Here is a 19299-nt window from a genome sequence, read left to right on the forward strand (position 1 = left end):
CTGCGTGGGAGTAAACAGGTGAAGAACATGGATTTTATTTGACAAACCGTAAGCCGTCTCTCCACTGGAAACATATTCTTTGCTCAGAAAAATGAAACTATTAGACTCTTGGACTCAATGAGGCCTAGTCACATACTATGACTTTTACGAATTTCTACACACATAGCTCTCTCTGGTTGCATACAAAGGTTTTCCGCTTAGATCATTGCACCCTATTGGCTTATTATACTTTGTTTTTGCGCTATTTGTTAACAAAGCAGTTTGTGTGTGTGTGTCGCCATCTTGCTTTCTGATAGTTCCACGGTACTGCCAGCAGTTTTTGTAGGGGCTCTTTTATTGACATATGTGACGAGGCCCTTTAAGGAAAGGAAAAATCCAAACCTGAAAAGTAAAAGACATTTTATTCTCTATAACAGAGAGATCAAGCAGGGAGTCAACAGCCATACTCTGATGTAACAGTGTTATTTCTAAGCTTAAAGTTTGTCTGATAAGAAAAGTAATTCTTATACCAACGTTTTTATTCTTATATGCACCTGTTTGTACAACACATCTTCTTGATGTACATAAATCCTATTAGCCAATTAAATCAATAACCACTCTCTCCACGCACTGCTCCTCCAAGTTTACCCACAATACTTTGCTCGAGCCGAAACAATTTTTCTTCTATAGAAAAATAAAAAAATAAATCAGGAGACAAGATTTGACTGCAGAAGCCAGCAGTATTTCAACTTCACTTCTCGTCACCAAACGTGCAGCTTTAATTTTAAGAGGCTTTCAAGGGCCGAATGCCGTTATGGGAAGCCAACTTTAAACAGGCTTACACTGAGTGCCATGATGGTGTTCTTTAAATTATGCTGACATCCACAGTACTGTAGTAAAGTCAAACCATAGCAAAACATAAAATGATTATGTGGAGAAAGAAATTTGCATAATCACATCATGGTTAAATAATATAAAGTCTTCTGGGGGAGGGGAAAATGAGAAGACTGGGCTCACCACAGAGCCCTATTCCTTAGCAGGGTACCAGACTGTTGGGTCCCCAAACCATTGCATTTACCTAACAGCCCTCCTGAATTCCTCCATAATGGATAAACTGAAAATCTACATGTTATGCTCACAAATTCAAGGTAGAGATGTTGATATCACCGATTTGCTCTTGGGTGTACTCATTGTTATGCATTGGCGCTTGTGTTTGATGCTCCAAGTGTAACATCAAAGTTTTTTGGTAATTTTTGGCTGCATTCACTACTGCCTTGTGCTCACTTCACCTTCTGTTCATGCAATTTTCTCCCAATTTTTTTATTCTCATGTGCAACAAAACTGAACATAATTAAAAAGCAAAAGTTGCAAAAATGATAATGTATGCACTTCAAACTTTCACATAGTCACAGTGACATTTGTTGGGTGTAGAAGTGCCATTAACAGCTTCACAATATAGTGAGAATAAAAGACATGGCCCAAAAAATATATGTGCATATATATATTTTAAACGGCTTCTGTTCATTTTATATATTCTGTCATTATTAAATATGGAGGAAACACCATTTTATATCTTTATAATCAATGATCATCACGTTTTCAATTAAAAAAAATTAAAATCATATGTGTCTTATGAAAAGTGTGAAGAGGGAACTTTAATATTAGACTAGGCATATTATTGCTGAATTATGAACAATCCAAAGCGCATTCTTTAATCAGCTCATCTGCTTAGGTTGGAAACAGGTCCAGACTGCTTGGTAAGGCAATTACTCTCAATTATCTCGCTCATGTTTTCAAGCTCAAGCTCAGCAAAACATATTCAGTCACACAAAGATGGAGGATACAGATATTTTTGTATGTTGGCACAGTAAATTACAAGCATTATTCAAACTTGAGTAAAAAAAAAAAAAGTACAAAAATTGTTTAAAAAGACTAAAAAATGTTTATTGGACTCATCAAAACAGATAGCTCATGACCAGCAGTTGAGAAACATTACAGGGGGTAGAAAGAGGTATTTTGACTAAAGTAATTTCAAAGAACATGTGAGTCTTCCAAAAATAAAGTTCTTAATCAATCACTTAATCTGGATGGCATTAACTTAGCCTCTGGTAACAAAGTTAAAAATCTTGGTGTTGTTTTCGAACCAAGACATGTCATTTAAATCCCATATTAAACAGGTTTCCAGAGTTTCCTTTTTTCACCTGCGGAATATCGCCAAAATTAGAAACATTCTGTCCAGGGGTGATGCTGAAAAACTAGTCCATGCATTTGTTACTTCAAGGCTGGACTATTGTAACTCTTTACTATCAGGAAGTCCACAAAATGCAGTTCAAAGCCTTCAGCTGATCCAAAATGCTGCAGCAAGAGTTCTGATGAAAATCAACAAGAGGGATCATATTTCTCCAATTTTAGCTTCCCTTCATTGGCTTCCTGTTAAATCAAGAATAGAATTTAAAATTCTCCTTCTAACGTATAAAGCCCTTAATAATCAAGCTCCATCATATATCAGAGCTCTGATTACCCCGTATGTTCCTAACAGAGCACTTCGCTCTCAGACCGCAGGTCTGCTGGTGGTTCCTAGAGTCTCTAAAAGTAGAATGGGAGGCAGATCCTTTAGCTATCAGGCTCCCCTCCTGTGGAACCAACTCCCAGTTTTGGTCTGTGAGGCAGACACCCTGTCTACTTTTAAGACTAATCTTAAAACTTTCCTTTTTGACAAAGCTTATAGTTAGAGTGGCTCATACCCTGAGCTATCTCTATAGTTGTGCTGTGATAGGCCTAGGCTGCTGGAGGACATCAGGGTCTAATTTTCTCACTCTACTGATTTCTACTGTTCTTCAATCTACTGTTCTCCAGTTTTGCATTGTATTACATTGAAATGACTGTCGTCATTTCAGCTTTTAACTTTTTGCTCTCTCTCTTTTTCTTCATAGTAGGTACACCTGGTCTGGCGTTCTGTTAACTGTGACATCATCCAGAGAAGACAGCTCACCCGCTACTACCATCTAATGTAGAACAGATTACTGGATCAATGTGTGCTTCTGTGCTTTTTTGTCTCTTTGTTGTGTCTCTGCTCTGTCTTTTGTAACCCCAGTCGGTCGAGGCAGATGACCGTTCATACTGAGCCCGGTTCTGCCGGAGGTTTTCCTTCCCGTTAATGGGGAGTTTTTCTTCCCACTGTCGCTTCATGCTTGCTCAGTATGAGGGATTGCAGCAAAGCCATGTACAATGCAGACGACTCTCCCTGTGGCTCTACGGTTCCCCAGGAGTGAATGCTGCTTGTCGGGACTTTGATGCAATCAACTGGTTTCCTTATATAGGACATTTTTGACCAATCTGTATAATCTGACCCAATCTGTATAATATGATTGAACTTGATTTTGTAAAGTGCCTTGAGATGACATGTTTCATGATTTGGCGCTATATAAATAAAATTGAATTGAATTGAATTGTAACTGTACGGATTTTTGCTATGAAGGACATCGTCTGGAATGGTGGTTGTTAACTTAATCAAAATCAAACAATATTCGATACATTTCAAGTACTTCTAATAATCTACACTACTGATGCTTCACAAGTAAAAGCATAGCATAATCTGGATGAATCGACTTTTTAGAATCCCATTAGCAGCATGGCAGGGAGGTGCTCCTCACCAGCTGCTTAAAATGAAGAAGAGAGTCCTGAGGAAAAGAGACAGGATGTCACGAAGAGTGCGCAGAGAAAGCTTTAATCAAAGCAAGCAGAGTAAAACAAGGAGTAAAGGAGAAAACAGGATAGCGAGGTCTAGTCCAATAATATACAGAATTAGAGATAAATCAATAAGTCAACCAATCATCAATTTTCTTCCCTTGATCGGCTTGGACTCATTAGTAGGTCAAACAGAAATAAGAAATCAGGATTTGTTTTCCAGCTATTAATTCAATTCTTTAAGAGAGAAAACTTCCACTATTTTGGTCACAAATGCATCCACAAACATTTTATTTAGTGCATTAAGGCAAAATCAAATAACGATTAGCTGCATTTTCTTACATAAAGAGAGAATCACTTTTGCTGGATCTGAAAATATCTAGGAGGTTGCAGCAAAATCTCTCTTTTGTGATCAATGCTGAATTAAAATAAAGTTTACACAAATGAGTTTCTTTGCTTTATGTTTCCAAGCGAAAAGCATCCATAAACATGAAGAGATTTCAAACAGTAGTGTAGACTAAATTTGCATTATTTTATAATTGCACTCAAACGTATTTCAACTGTTACAACAGTGCTGCATGGGGTTTGTTCATCAATATTATGATACAATGTCCCACACTGCTTAAGAGAACTGTATGTTTATTTTTCAAAATAAATGTAATTACTTCAAATTTGATTTTCATTTGTTCTTTCAGTCAGTATTGGGAACAGATTATAGGTTTTTAACAAACGTCCTCTTAAATAACTTCCTAGACATCTACCCTTTAACGACAACAAACCAGTTGCCCTACCATCCAAACAATAATAGAAATACTACATTTCATTGTAAATCAAAGATGTTTGGCTTAACTATGGGAGCAAGAGCCCCCATTCTAATTGCCATGAAGCTGGACATAGCAGCAGAAAAAAATACAGTATTTTTCAGAGACCTCTCACGCCCCACTTCAGCATGCTTACCATGCTGAAGTGGAGGTATAAGACACAATCATCTTCCTGCTTCAGTGAGCGCGTTCTGATCTGAACAAAGCCGGCAGCTGTGTGAAGACTGCGTTCTTTGATTTCTCTTGTGAATTTAACGCAGTTCAGCCGGCACTGCTACGTGAGAAGCTTCCAAAATTACACATGAGTGTCTCCACAACAGCCAGGCTAACTTAATACCTGGCAGATACACCACAGTTTGGAAGAAAGAGAGTGATGTTTCTGAGATGCGGCACAGAAGTATTCTCACCATTTCTGTTCAGCTCGCACAACTCAGATTTCTTTATTAAATGACATGAGGATCTATGAGAGAGAGTACAGGAAAGTTTCACACTTGATAACTCTGGGGGGGAAAAAATCCCATCTTCAAAACAAATGAGCCATTTGTGCATTTTAAGAAAGGAACACTGTTTTATTTCAAGCAGGGGAGATAGAGGTGCTGCAGGACTGTTTAAACCTTTGCAGATGAGTAACAGCAATACCTAGGCTGTTTACAGCAAGAAGCAAGTTCATTGGTTAAATCCTTATCACCCATACCCTAAGGGTATGGATTTGTTTACAACTGTTCTGCTGAGATCAAGAGTCATTGGTCAACTATGGCCCTAATTGTTCTTGTTTTGTATCTGGTGAATGATATCTGCTAACAAGGCAACACTTAATGTTAAAATTAGTTTGTTCAGTGACAGACGGCTGTATCCTAGGTGCACAAAGGAGCGTTATCACAGATCCTTCCCCCCAGCCACTGTTACACTTTATAAGCTACATAGCTGTGACCCCTATCCTCCAACAACCGGGACTAAACCCTGACAATATGAGCAACTCCCAGCCTGTTTCCAGTCCCCTCCCCCCATTCAGTCTAAAATATTGGAACATGCTGTTTCCAGTAAACTCACAACCTACCTCACTTCCAATGACTTGTATGAACCATTTCAGTCTAGCTTCCCGTTCAGGTCACAGCACAGAAACTGCCCTCCTCAAAGTCACCAATGATCTCCTCCTTTCCTCAGATTCTGGTCATCTCAGCATTCTCCTCCTCTTAGACCTCACTGCAGCCTTCAACACCATCAACCATACCATTCTTCTCTACTGCTGAGAATCCTCCCTCAACATCACTGACACCGCCAGCGATGGTAAGATGGTTAGCATGGTAAGATACCTTATTCATTTTTAAGACAATTCACTGGAGTTACTCTGATTGTACATGCTGAATTAAATGTGTTTCAAAAGATAAACCAGAAATTGTTTTCCTTTTGATGTTTTAGAAAAATAACAGAAACAGGAACAGAAAAATAACCAACATTTCTAGTGAAGGTAGGGGATCCAAAGTAGCAGGCGATATAGGGCAAGTTCCGTACTGACACCGTGTAAAACTGCAAACATTTCAAGATTTTTAGCCTGTTTGAACAAAGCATTGCCCCACAGCTGATCTTTAAAATAATAAGTGGCATTTATTTCGCAACTTGCAGGCATTTTTAACATTACAAAATAATTAAACCAAATGCATTTTAAAACAAAGGCTGTTTCCAGTAATTGGGCCATAACACAAATCAAAGGGTAGCACAGAACTAAATAACTTCTCACAATGTAAACAATAAATACAATGTCACATGTTCCTTCACCTAGTGCCCTAACAATTTTAATACAACAAAAGTTCAACACTTTTGTATCTGCCTTGCCTCTGTGCCTTGCCTCTTTAGGCAAGCTATGAACTCATAATCAAAAATAAAGGCATGATATTAAGGATATATAATAAATCCAAATATGGATTGTCTTAAATGGGCTATTATAAGTACAGTGAGGCTTTACTATTTTCCCCATTATTCAGAGTGCAGTACCACCACCACAAAGATAAAGTCTCCTCACTGCTAACTGAACACAAGCAGATGGGTCTTGGATCTTCTGAGACTGAGACCAGGATTATAGCTTCTCCTGAAATACAGACTAAAATTAGTCTCTTGCTTCTTTTTCTCCAACCCTCAAGTCCAGCATTCAAAATGTTGCTATAATATTCAATTTTTCTATTGACTTTGACTACAGTGTAAAAGTCTGTCTTGTTCCCATTTCTGTCGCTAAGAAACATTTTTAAACTGCGACATAAGATCTGATCACCTGAACTGGAAAGAGTAATCCATGCATCTGTGGCATTGGGTTTAGATTATTGCAATGCACTGTTTGTTAGTTTTGATAAATCATCCCATTCACGCCTGCAACCCTTACAAAATGCTGCAGCAAGACGACTTACACGTTCCAGGAAGCGAGCTAACATTACCTCCAGTTCTACATTCTTTAAATTGGCTATCAATAGTTTTAAAATATTCACGCAGAGCACCAAACAGCCAGGCCCCACATCACTTATCTAATCTGCTCACAAAACATACAGCTGCTCGCTGTAGAGCACCGACTCAAAAAATGTAACGGTTTTGAAGAACACTGTAACAAATACAATATCAGGAAAAGGGGGTTTGCCTACCCAATTACCTTTTTCTTTATCAATGAAAATCAATGTATTATAAGAGACAGAAGCAGTGCAAAACGGTGCAGTGAAAGAAAAACCATGTATGATTTATATTTTTTTTTTTTAACAAATTAAGAAAGTAAGATACCAATTTCTATCGAGTCCCCTTTACTGAATCCATTAAAAAAGGTCTGCTGCACCCAATTACCTTTGGAAGTCACCTAATTAGAGAAGAGTTATTTAACTCAGCATGCATTTTAGAAGGGTCTCAGTTATTTGTAAAAAACATTAACGAACACGTAACACCATTAAGACCAAGGAACACGGCACATAGGTCAGACAGGAAGTTGTGGGGATGTTAAAAGCCAAGGTTGCCCCAGGCATCGGATATTTTATAAAAGGGACTACAGCACAACTGCAAATCTAGCAAGATCAGGTGATCCGCATAAAATGGACATGTTGGACAGGGAGAGTGTTATTCAGAGACATATGCAAGGTGCTTTGGGGGTCCCAAAGTTTAGGAGGAGGCAGGTAGGATCTATCGTAGCTGTTTATTAAAAGGAACTCAACTGAAGAAACTTTCTGATAAACCACGGTAAATCACACGTACGAGAAAAAAAAAACGCACAACGAAACAGCGCAACCCAAGGCAGGATCTTACAAGAGGTGGCTAAATCTGAGAGGCCAATAAATGGCAGAAAGGAGATCAGTAAAACCAGGACCAGGAGAGTCCAACCAGCTGGAGGTAAGCAAGTTTAAAGAGCTAAGGAAAACTGACAAGAACTGACGTCAAATATAGGAACTGTTTTACTGCAACTCAGCTCAAATGAACACAGAACTACATATTTAAAAAAAGAAAAAGAAAAATACACTAAAGTTTGGAGTGGTAATGAGAAAGTTTAAATCATTCCAGCTGTATTTGTACTTTTCCTAGACATTGTTGGCGGTACCATGGAGTTGTTATCTGTCCACAAATTAAACACAAATCCTATACTCAACATCAAGTCTTTCAGTTATGATTTGATAATAAGAGACTGAATCAAAGATTGCAAAAGAAAATCTAAGTTTGCCTTGTATCTAATTTTGGACTAGGAAATTATTGTTCTTGCTGTGATTCACTCTCACTTTGAGGTACGCAGCAGTATGAGACCAAAGCAGACCAAAGCAATCTGGAAATGCTAGCGAAGCATTAGACATACCGTTTCTTTCACATGTTAATGATAAGTTTAATTATGTTTAAAAAGCTGCACACCTCTCTCATGATATCCCCGAAAAATTATCTTCAAAGAGCTAGAAGGAAACTAAATTTTGTAAATGTTTTGAGCCTCAGTTATTCCTCCTGGTATGTTTTGGTCAGGGCTGTCCTCCAATCATCTTGTCCAGATTGAAATCATATAAGATGTCTCCTAATTCACTATTAAGTTAAGTGATCAATAAAAAATTATGGGAAATTAATTAGGAATGACTTGAATTTACCAGAAATAATCATACAGTAACTTTGTAGCTTTGTAGCTACCATGAAGCCACCCCCCCCCCCAACAAGTCCTGCCTCTTCATTCTCTCTATTAGGAATTAAAAAGTGAAAGATGTGTTAAGAGGGTCTGTCCTAATTAAATTACAAAAAAGTGAAAAAAAGGCGATAAAGTGAGCTGAATGCAAGGTTTTTATTAGTATCTGTGGGACTTCTGTAAAAGATTGTTATTATGCACAACAGGAAGAGTCTATTGTAATCAAACACTGCAGCCACTTGTATAGTGAATGTATTATACAACAGGCATGCTAACTTACTGACAAACAAACTGAGTGAGAAATAAAAGAATGAACAATTATTTAATATCCAGAAGGTTTAATGTGCAAAAGATAGCACTCCCCAGGACCAGTGCACATGTTTAGTGTAATTAGAGTAGACACAATAGGCAGTTTAATTACAGTCTGAAAGTGGTTCAGGACGATTCATTTCAGCAGTAAAATCATACCAACATAATATCTGTAATTGGTGCGAGTCAATCTGGACACAGTTAGGTGGATTTGCTCAAGTGCTCAGTGTCTGAGTGAGTTGGTACCTCTTCAGTAACAACATGGATCGATGTGTTTCCACATTAAAACATTGAGTGTAGCCAACAGATCAATAGATTCTGAATTTCATCTGAAGCAAGTCATACAAACTAACAGTGCCGCACAGCTTTTTTTCCAATGAGCGACTTGGGAGTGGGAGGAGGAAAGGGGGGGGCGAAAGATAAAACGGGGAGTGATGAGAGGGGACCATGAGAGATGCTGAGTATCACTGGTTCTATGGAGTAGAGAATCAGAGTAACACAGCGCTCTATGAGGTCATATGAGGAAGCGAGGATTTTCTTTTTTTCCAATCAGCGGAGACAGGAAGTACACCTGCCATTGAGCCCATTGATTTTGTTCTGTTTTTCAGCTTTATACACAAAGCATTTGCACTCTGCTGCTTTGGACCTTTCACTCGTGGGGGTCTCGGAGCTCCTAACAAAAGAGGAGTTCCTGTTTCACAAGAATGTCCATCTGTGTTCGTGTTCTGCATTCAAACATGCTCTGTGGTTGATATTATTTGCAGCCTTAAAGAAAGCGTGTTGGCTTGCAGCGCTTGAGTATTGTATAACAATGATGCCACATTAATACACCTTGAGCTCCTCTTTGTGGACCAGGAAATATCAAAGAAGCTACAGGAACAGGCAGATGTGACCATCCTGTAAAATTCGCAACAAGATGATAATCCTCATGCAAAAGTGGACCATTCAGCTACAATAGGAGGGTTTAAGAGGTAAAGCAGGGATAGCCGTTTCATCAGTACCCACAGGACCTGCGTGCACGCTGAGGCTAAGCAGCAATTTTTAGATCTGAATGATTACAAGCAATATTCTATGGGCAATATATAAAGATCAGGCATAACATCATGACCACTTGTCTAATAGTGTGTTGGCCCCTTTTATTTTGCATCCAAACCCACTAAGGTTAAATGCCGTCAGTTCTTTTGGCTGTGGACGGTGGTCAGCATGTGCACCCTGACCTGTCTGCAGAGTTGCTGCCCCGTAAGAAAGAAAAATGAGTTTTGCTGTGAATTCTGTCCATTTCAATCAGAACTAGGAGCTAGTGTGTCTGTTGGATTGGCTATCCTTTAACCACTTTTTATAGAAGGTACGTGACAATCAGCAGATGGCGTAGTAGCGAGTGTTGACCACTGCTAGTGAAGCCACACTGTACATCACGGTCGGCGGTATTCAGACTTGTTAAATCGGTAACTCGCTTATTTTGAGATGCAGTGTAGTATTCAGTGACGTAGACAGCATCTTCCTGTTCAAACTCGTTTTCAAAACTCTGTTGTCCGATTACTACAAGCGCTGTTATCGATCTTCGAAGTTTTACCTCAACTTTGGCCACTCAAATCTGATCAAAGGTTAGCAACTTCCTCTTTAATAGTATATACTCCTTTAGGACCATATATTTTAGTTTATTTATGTGAAGTTTGAGCATGATTTGACAATTCGCACAAGGTTTCCTTGCTTCAACAAAATGTATATTTCTTGTTGCTGTTTGCATACATCACTGTGAACTCAATCACGTGACACAAGTCATAGTCTGATTGGCCAACTGCTTTGTTTACAAACAATGTGAATGCACATGATAGGTTTATTCAATGAAATTTCAATTCTTTTGAGGCAGATTTTTTTTATAATTAACAGTAGTTGTTAATACAGTGGAAATGGAATTGAATCTCTCATATTGTATATTTTGCATATTCCACTATGTCGGTAGATGGCGATGAATAATTAAAATTGCTGATTAATTAAGAATTATGTTTTTACTTTTCATTTGGAATTCAGAAAGTAAATTATACAACTTATAAATCCTGAAAATGTCAATGAGCTATGATAATTATTTCTGAAGTTATAAGCAATAACTGGGGAAAAGTCGTTGACGATGGTCACAAACGCGGAATTAGCCCCTCGATTTTGTGATTTCAAATTTTGATAACTTCAGTAATATTTACCTTAGAACAATAATCTTGGTATCATTTTAAAGCTCTTGGGCCCCTTATTCTTAAAATATAAGACTTAGTCATTTTAAGTAATGTTGAATTGTTTTGTCACATGCCTATTTATAGGTACACACCTCTACAGACCGACAAAAAGAGCTGCAGATCTTTAGCTGCTGCTCTGACTGAGTCATCCAGCGGCTAGCCATCATAATCTGGCCCTTGTCAAAGGCTCTCAAATCCTTTATCGTCCCTAGTTTACCAGCTCGTAAAACAAAAAATTTGGGGGGACAAACTGCCCACTTTCTGCTTAATATATCCCAGCCACTGCCAGGTGCAATCGTGAACAGGTAATCATTATTACTCACTTCATCTGTCTGTGGTCATAATGTTATGCCCGATCAAAGTGTGATCCCTGCATGGCTGTTAAATAGGATTGGTGAACGGTCGAAACAAATGCTGAATTCAAGGCAAGTAAACCACACAAAAAATAATAATAATGTGGGTAAAATATGAGGGAATAATCGGTTAAAACATAATTGCATCATAGGTATCCATTTAAGTATATCAGGAATAATATTTAAAGGAGACCGGACGGTTAAGGCAGTGCTCAGGCAATCAATGACAGTGGAAACAGCTGAACTTTGCATCTGAGAACGACAACCGAATCCTCGAAGGATCTTTAAAGAAACGTTCTCCTTAATTATCAATTTTACCTCACTGTTGTTTTTATTTGTAAACAGCATTAAATAGAAATAGAATTAAACCAGTACCTCGCGCCTTGTCCGCAGCTCATCCGCACGTGGGGACAAAGGGAATCCCGACGCGTCTCGCGCCTCGTTTCCGGATGAGAGGGCAGCTGTCACCGCGTGAAAGCAGTCAATTCATCCCGGAGCAGCGGCTGTTTATCACCGTCCTGAACTGGGACTGCTCTGCTGCAGCCCCGTCCTGTCCTAGCGGGAAGTCAACGCACTGCCACCGTGTTTTTGTTTTTTTTATTTCCTTTACATTTAACCGCTGCTGTTGAAATCATTCACATCCGTAAAATGTTTTAGGCTTGTCCACTTTTTTTTCTCTCCCGAGACTGAAACAAAACTGGAACCAAAGTGGTGCGTAAAATCCAGGGAATTATATTTTGTGCCAGCTGCTTATCTTTTCAGCCTCCACCAGCCATCCTTCCTGATCGAAGTGCTCTATGATTTCAGGGGAGGATCGCTGCTTGAGCGAGTGAAAATCATCTGAAAGTCGGATATTCCCTCCTCCTCCTCCTCCTCCTCCTCTTCCTCCACCCTCCCTCAGCCTCAGCAGAGGAGGAGTATGAACCAATTGGGAACCAGAAACACGGAAAGAAAAGTGATCACAGCTTTTTGTCCAATAAATAATAATAATAATATTAAAAGAAAATCATCACAGTCATCGTTATTATTTTTTATTTTGTTCATTTAGTTATTTCAAATAAAAAAAAATCCAAATCGCACGGAGGTTCATTAGACACAGATTGTTATGTTTAGTAAATTCTGATTGTTATGGCTTATAGCAAATTAAATTTGTTTTTGGTTGTTGTTGTTTTTTATCTCGACATTGCACATGCTCAATTTAAAATATATATATATAAACATAATGAAATGCAATTGTAGGATGTACTATATCCAAATATGTTGTTGGACAGTTGTGTGGAAGGAAAAGTGTGGCTGAAGAAGGTGCAACAAAATAACTACAACCTTAAGAGGACAGTGAAGGAAACCCCATTCAAGAGTTTAAAGTAGACAGATTCATTACGCACTGTGGCCTTTAGAAACATGTTTTTTGGGGAGTTGATATAGGGCCCTATGGTGCGGGTGGCCTAACCTTTTCTCCTTATTGCCATTTTTTTATTCTTAAATTGCTTTTACTTTTATGCTTGAGTAGTTTTGAAACTGGTACTTTTATACATTTACTTGAGTAAAAAGCTTGACTTGATAGTTCAGCTTCTTCAGAAGTGTTTTTAAGCCATCGTATATATACTTCTACCTGAGTAATAAATGTAAATACTTTTGACACCTGTGCTTTTATGGTTTCTGCAATAATAGGAAGGCTTGCTTCTCTGACTGCAGCATCCAAGCATATTAAGGGAAAGTTAAGGGGAAGGGAATATGTGGCAGAAAAAAAAGGCACACAAGCAACAAGGAGAAAGCCAGAGTTGAATGCTGTGAAGAAAAGCCAGTGAGGGACAATTACTAGGTGCGGATCACAGATGGAGTCGGCGCTTCAAGAGCCACCGCACACAGGGGAGTGTACGGTGGCTCCAAAGTCCATCTGGACAGACAGTAAGGGGAAAATAGCAAAGACTTTCTACAAGCAGGGATAACTAATGCTAAAGACATCTTTAGACTATAATAAAGCAGCCTCCTTGGAAGTTTATGTTTTTTGAACACTATGCCATAGAATTGTAATAGAACATTGAAATGTTATTCCAAAAAAAGGTAAAAAACAAAGCAACTGGACTTGTTTTCCGTAGTTGAAGACGTTTCGCTTCCTCTCCCGGAAGCTTTCTCAATTCAAAAAGTCTGGAGTAATGATGAGTAACAAGCTTTATACCATTCCAGACAAAGGCCTGTAATGGCTTAGATAACATGCAAATTCAACCGAAACAGGACCACCCCTTAGTAATGGGCGGTCGTTAAAGCCATTAAGCCAGCAGATTGGACCGAAACTGGTCCACTCCTCTGTAACGAGGAGTCGTTAGAGTCGTTATGGCTTGGCTTAAAGGAACAATGTTTTAATCACCTGAATGAGGGTGAGAGTTAAATTGACGATTGGCTGGAATTAATCCTATAGCTGTGTTGTAAGTTTTTGAGAGTTGGAACCTAAGGCCTCCTCCTCTGTTTAAGGTTGGTCTTTCTCTCTTGACGTAGATGGCTTCCTTCACACCCCTTTCAAACCATCTGTCTTCTTGAAAGGGGTGTGAAGGAAGCCATCTACGTCAAGAGAGAAAGACCAACCTTAAACAGAGGAGGAGGCCTTAGGTTCCAACTCTCAAAAACTTACAACACAGCTATAGGATTAATTCCAGCCAATCGTCAATTTAACTCTCACCCTCATTCAGGTGATTAAAACATTGTTCCTTTAAGCCAAGCCATAACGACTCTAACGACTCCTCGTTACAGAGGAGTGGACCAGTTTCGGTCCAATCTGCTGGCTTAATGGCTTTAACGACCGCCCATTACTAAGGGGTGGTCCTGTTTCGGTTGAATTTGCATGTTATCTAAGCCATTACAGGCCTTTGTCTGGAATGGTATAAAGCTTGTTACTCATCATTACTCCAGACTTTTTGAATTGAGAAAGCTTCCGGGAGAGGAAGCGAAACGTCTTCAACTACGGAAAACAAGTCCAGTTGCTTTGTTTTTTACCTTTTTTTGGAATGACCATGACCTGGATGACTGAGAATCTTCACCAGCATTGAAATGTTATATTTTTATTTGGAACTAATCCCATAACATACCAGAAAACATATATTAATACATTAAAAAAGTCTTCAGTGTGTAAAAAAATGCACCAACTTCAAACATCCATCCATCCATTGTCTTTACCCGCTTATCCTTGCAGGATACCAGGGGGGCTGGTGCCTCTCTCCAGCAGTCATTGAGTAAAACCTGGAGAGGTTGTTAGCCCACCGCAGCACCATTAAACAAAAATTGTAAAAAAACAACAAAAAAACAAACACACAAAAACCTGATCTTTCTCCAAGGTGCTTGAAACAAATCAGAACTTGACTTCTCTGTGTAGGGTTTGTATGACTAAATGTTTTCCACCTTCACGTTGACCGTGCGTCTCTATAAACCGTCCAGTTATCACATCTGTGAAGAGAATGACCTGAAGATTAAATGGATCACATTCTGGTGTCAAATTACAACAGTTTTGCAAATACACAAAAAAGTAATTAGCATTCAGTTGAACAAGTATTTCCAGTTGCTATAGGGCCTTTGCCATACACACTTTTATTCATCTGCCAGAGAATGACTCAGAGATTTCCCTGTTGCGGTAAATAATCGTCGCTTTAGTTCTCTGCTGGAACCTCGAATAGGATGAGAAATGATGTTAAAAATGAAGGCTTTATGTGAGGTTTTGTTTTATCCTCTGTGAATCTCTGTCGGCACGCTCTGAAAATCTACCGTAATAAATCACCGACTGAATTTTGTGTTTGCATACTTTGTGCACGTGTGTGTGTGTGAGTGTGTGTGTGTTGCACTATTCCAAAAAAAGTAAAAAACAAAGCAACTGGACTTGTTGTCCGTAGTTTAAAGACGTTTCACTTCCTCTCCAGGAAGCTTTCTGAATTCAAAAAGTTTGGAGTAATGTGAAGCATCAAGCTTTATACTACTGCCCAACAAAGGTCTTGTAATGGCTTAGATAACATGCAAATTGAACAGAAACAGGTCCACCCCCTTAGTAATGGGCGGTTGTTAAAGACATTAAGCCAGCAGATTGAACTGAAACTGGTCCACTCCTCTGTAACGGGGAGTCGTTAGGGTTGTTATTGGCCTTGCTTAAAGGAGCTATGTTTTGATCACCCATATGAGGGTGAGAGTTGAAGTGATGATTGGCCGGAATTAATCCTATAGATGTATTATAAGTTTTTGAGAGTTGGAACCTAACGCCTCCTCCTCTGTTTAAGGTTGTTTTTTCTCTCCTAACGTAGATGGCTACCTTCACACCCCTTTCAAACCATCTGTCTTCTTTGTCCAAATTGTGAACATTTTGGTCCTCAAAAGAGTGTCCTTTGTCCTTAAGGTGTAGGTGGACTGCAGAGTCTTGTCCTGAGGAGGTAGCTCTCCTGTGTTGAGCCATGCGTCTGTGGAGAGGTTGTTTGGTTTCTCCAATATAAAGATCAGAACATTCCTCACTGCACTGAACTGCATACACCACTCCACTCATCTTAGGTTTGGGGGTTTTGTCCTTCGGATGCACCAGCCTCTGTCTGAGGGTCCTATTTGGTTTGTAATGTACTGGGATTTTGTGTTTGGAGAAAATCCTCAATTCCCATGATAGATAAACTTGTGTAATTTCTTTCTGATTGTGCAGGCATGTATCCTGGCAAGCCAGATTGATAATTATAACCCTCTGGGTTTAGTTCTACACATTATCATCATGTGTTTGTGACATGGTCACGCCTCCTGTAGGACCATGTGAGGACACTTTGGGGTCTTCTTTTAACGTCTTGCGGTCTGCCTCCAGGATGAACTTGATGTTCACTCTCACTTCAGCAGTCAGGAGCACAACAAGCTAAACGTCTGCAGTCTAAACATGGTAAATTTCCTTCAAAATCCTGTGTTGCGATCTTCTCATCATGTGCACCTCGTGTGATACGCCTGTGTGTAATTTTAGCAATTTAATGTTGAAACCAGCCATTTCCTTTTGAATTATATTGTACAGATAGTTTTGGATGTGTATGTCCTCCAGTTTATTTTGCTCATTTATATTAGTGGAACTAACAATAAATACCCACATGTCCATATACGTTTGAAAGTTACGCTGCTTTCATAGAGTGTCCTAACTTTTTGCAGATGGCATAGTTTTTGGTAGATTTGACTGTTCTATTCTATGGGAGCCCTAATTTCTGACCTACGTTTACCAAATATGATCCTAAGCTTTACCTGAGTTTGATTTAAACATTTTCATCATGTAAGTCAGAAAGTATAGTTTACTGTAAGCAGAAATACAAAATATAACTGGTGGCTTTTTCCATGTTTATATTTTTTATCTGTGTCTTTCAAGTGTTGAAAGAGAGTCCAGATACTCTAGTGAGACATTTTTTAAAATATTATTGCTCATTATGACACTTGCCTCTGTCTTTTTTCCCTTACAGAGAGACTGATGAGAGTTTTTCCCTTTTTCTGCAAATCCTCTTCCAGTGGCAGCACAAAGCGCGTCTAATCTCCTCCAGGAAATGCTGAAACAAAGCTCTGGAAAAAGCCATCAGACTAATGACTTTAAAAGTTCTTCACTGATTTCTGGAAATCACAGATCACACTGATGATCTCTGTAATTTCATTGTTCATGTGGGACATGAGATAATGACTCATGCTGGTGTGTTTAGCATTGAGGCTTGGTTATGCAAATACAATTCTTCAGGCTTAGCATGGAGAAATTAGGTGTTTTGTTTTTACAAGGATGACAAAGACATTCTGAAATCATTTATCTGATGTTTAAAGAGAAATGTCTCTTCTTGTAATGATGAATCTGTTGCACTGTTGTCATTTAATGTTTTTTTACAGCATTAAAAACCTAGATTTGAAGTTACAGAGGGTTGAAAATCACATTTTGAACCTGCTGGTCAGGATTGTCCGAACATCTTTTACTGGAATCCACAGTTATTGAGCCTTTAGGATATGATGGCATATTCATTTCCAAGAAAATTATTTGGAAAACACATGAATAAATAAGTCAAAAAAATGTCTATATACAAATCTAAGGGGATCAGATTTATTTAGTTTGTGGAAATTAATAAGAATAGGAAATCTGACTTGTTGCAATAAAAAAGTTAGTTTTTCAGAATTTTTTGTAATATTTTTTATTGTGCAGTACTCAGAATCTCCTTAAATGTGTGCCTTCATGGACCCAAACATTCTTTTGTACTTTGTTTAGTTTTTTTGTTTGCTTTTCTCTAACTTATTTGTCCAGCCCTTGGTGAGCCCTGATCATGAAAGGTCATTGTGAAAAATGAGAAAAGTGGAGGACAATGGAAAAAAAAAACTCCCTGTAAAGACACGTCTATGAGGAATCGTGAAGAAAAATATTCAACAAAAAAAAAAATAATTCAGGACCTCAGACATATCTGTGTCATCTACTAAACTCCAGGTTTTTAGGCAATAGCATTTTGGGAATCAATTAACATATTTTCTCTACCAAACTGCACTATTTTATGTAATTTTTGTGGATACAAACAAAATTTGGAAAAATTGGGTATTTGTTCCAAGATGCTTGTGGTAAGCTTTAACTCTCTTGCCAAAAAAAAACCCATAAAGGACAATTAATTCATAAATCACATTATACATTACAATAAAAAGTGAGTTTTATCAGTTAATGTTCTGCTGCTTCAAGACAGCATGAACTGAGGCACTTAGAGCAAAAAAAAAAAACAGAAATTACACCAAAAAATAAGTAAACAAGTACAAAGAAATGTAGGGGGAAACCTGAACTAGGTTAAAAGTAGAAACCAGAGGAACACAACTGAACAAATTACAACAACATCGCCGAAACAAGTCACAAGAATCCAAAGCTTCAAAACCCAAGCAACATCCGAACCGAACGTCAACAGATCATAACAGTCGGCTTTCAAAATGCATGCAATAAACAGATTCAAGCTTGGTCAGAAAATCACAGAAACATTTGATCAAACTGATAAAGACTATTTTTCATACAACATGCTTGGAATTGTAGTGAGTCTCCTGTCAGGATAAAAACAAAATGATCTACAGCATGCCAGGAAAATGACCACCCCCAACACAACAAATCTCTACCAAACCCCTTTTCCTATAGGTGGTCATTTATTCAGACCCATTTGTGGAGAATTAGATGAGTCATCTTTGACAGAGCAATCTGAGAAATAACCATTGAAAGCTGTCTGGAAAAATAACGTGCCTTTTTGAAAAACGGTGTCTGGACCCACCATCTGTGCATCATCATCTCTTCAGGGCTCACTCTGACCAATCAGGTCAGGGAAACAAATCACTGTGGCAAAGCATGAAAGAAGAAAGAGTAGAAAATGGCCAAACCAAATGACAATGACTGTTCAGAAGTTCTGCAAGCAATGTTGGTAATTGCACCCCGTCACCATTGCATTTACAATTTTCTTCATTTTGTGTCTGACTTTTCTGTATGAAATGGAGACCACAAGCTGCAGCATGTCTCTTACCGGCCATGCATCAGTTTATAACCAAAAAACTTACTTTTTGTTTTTTAAAGGAATTCTCTACAATCTATTAAATAGTCTAGAGTACCAGCAATCAGGAAAGGCGTAAATACTTTTGACATGGCTTTTGTTTTTAACCACCAGGGGCTCTATGATGGTAAATAAACTAATATACCATGGGTTAACCTTACTGGTACTAAACAGATTCTTTACAGGTGCATAATGGAAGGCAGAAGTACATAGAATACGAACATGAATTGATAAAAGGGAAAACTTCCCCTTATGTTGAGAGGAAACATCACTTCAAAT

At 38.5% G+C, this 19299-nt stretch overlaps 1 protein-coding gene and 1 long non-coding RNA gene across 2 annotated transcripts in view; one reads left to right on the forward strand and one right to left on the reverse strand.

The window, feature by feature from the left end:
• LOC118564121 overlaps positions 1-5767 on the forward strand; it is a 36631-nt gene extending 30864 nt beyond the window's left edge. Inside the window, exon 4 of the long non-coding RNA XR_004931654.1 lies at positions 5652-5767. This is a non-coding gene — a long non-coding RNA (uncharacterized LOC118564121). The remainder of the gene's footprint in view (positions 1-5651) is intronic.
• pde4ba (phosphodiesterase 4B, cAMP-specific a) overlaps positions 1-11990 on the reverse strand; it is a 220438-nt gene extending 208448 nt beyond the window's left edge. Inside the window, exon 1 of the mRNA XM_036140925.1 lies at positions 11873-11990. The gene's annotated coding sequence lies outside the window, so the exon portion shown is untranslated. The remainder of the gene's footprint in view (positions 1-11872) is intronic.
• Between the last annotated feature and the right edge of the window lie 7309 nt (positions 11991-19299).

Source organism: Fundulus heteroclitus, chromosome 9, assembly GCF_011125445.2.
Source record: "Fundulus heteroclitus isolate FHET01 chromosome 9, MU-UCD_Fhet_4.1, whole genome shotgun sequence".
Lineage (NCBI taxonomy): Eukaryota > Metazoa > Chordata > Actinopteri > Cyprinodontiformes > Fundulidae > Fundulus > Fundulus heteroclitus.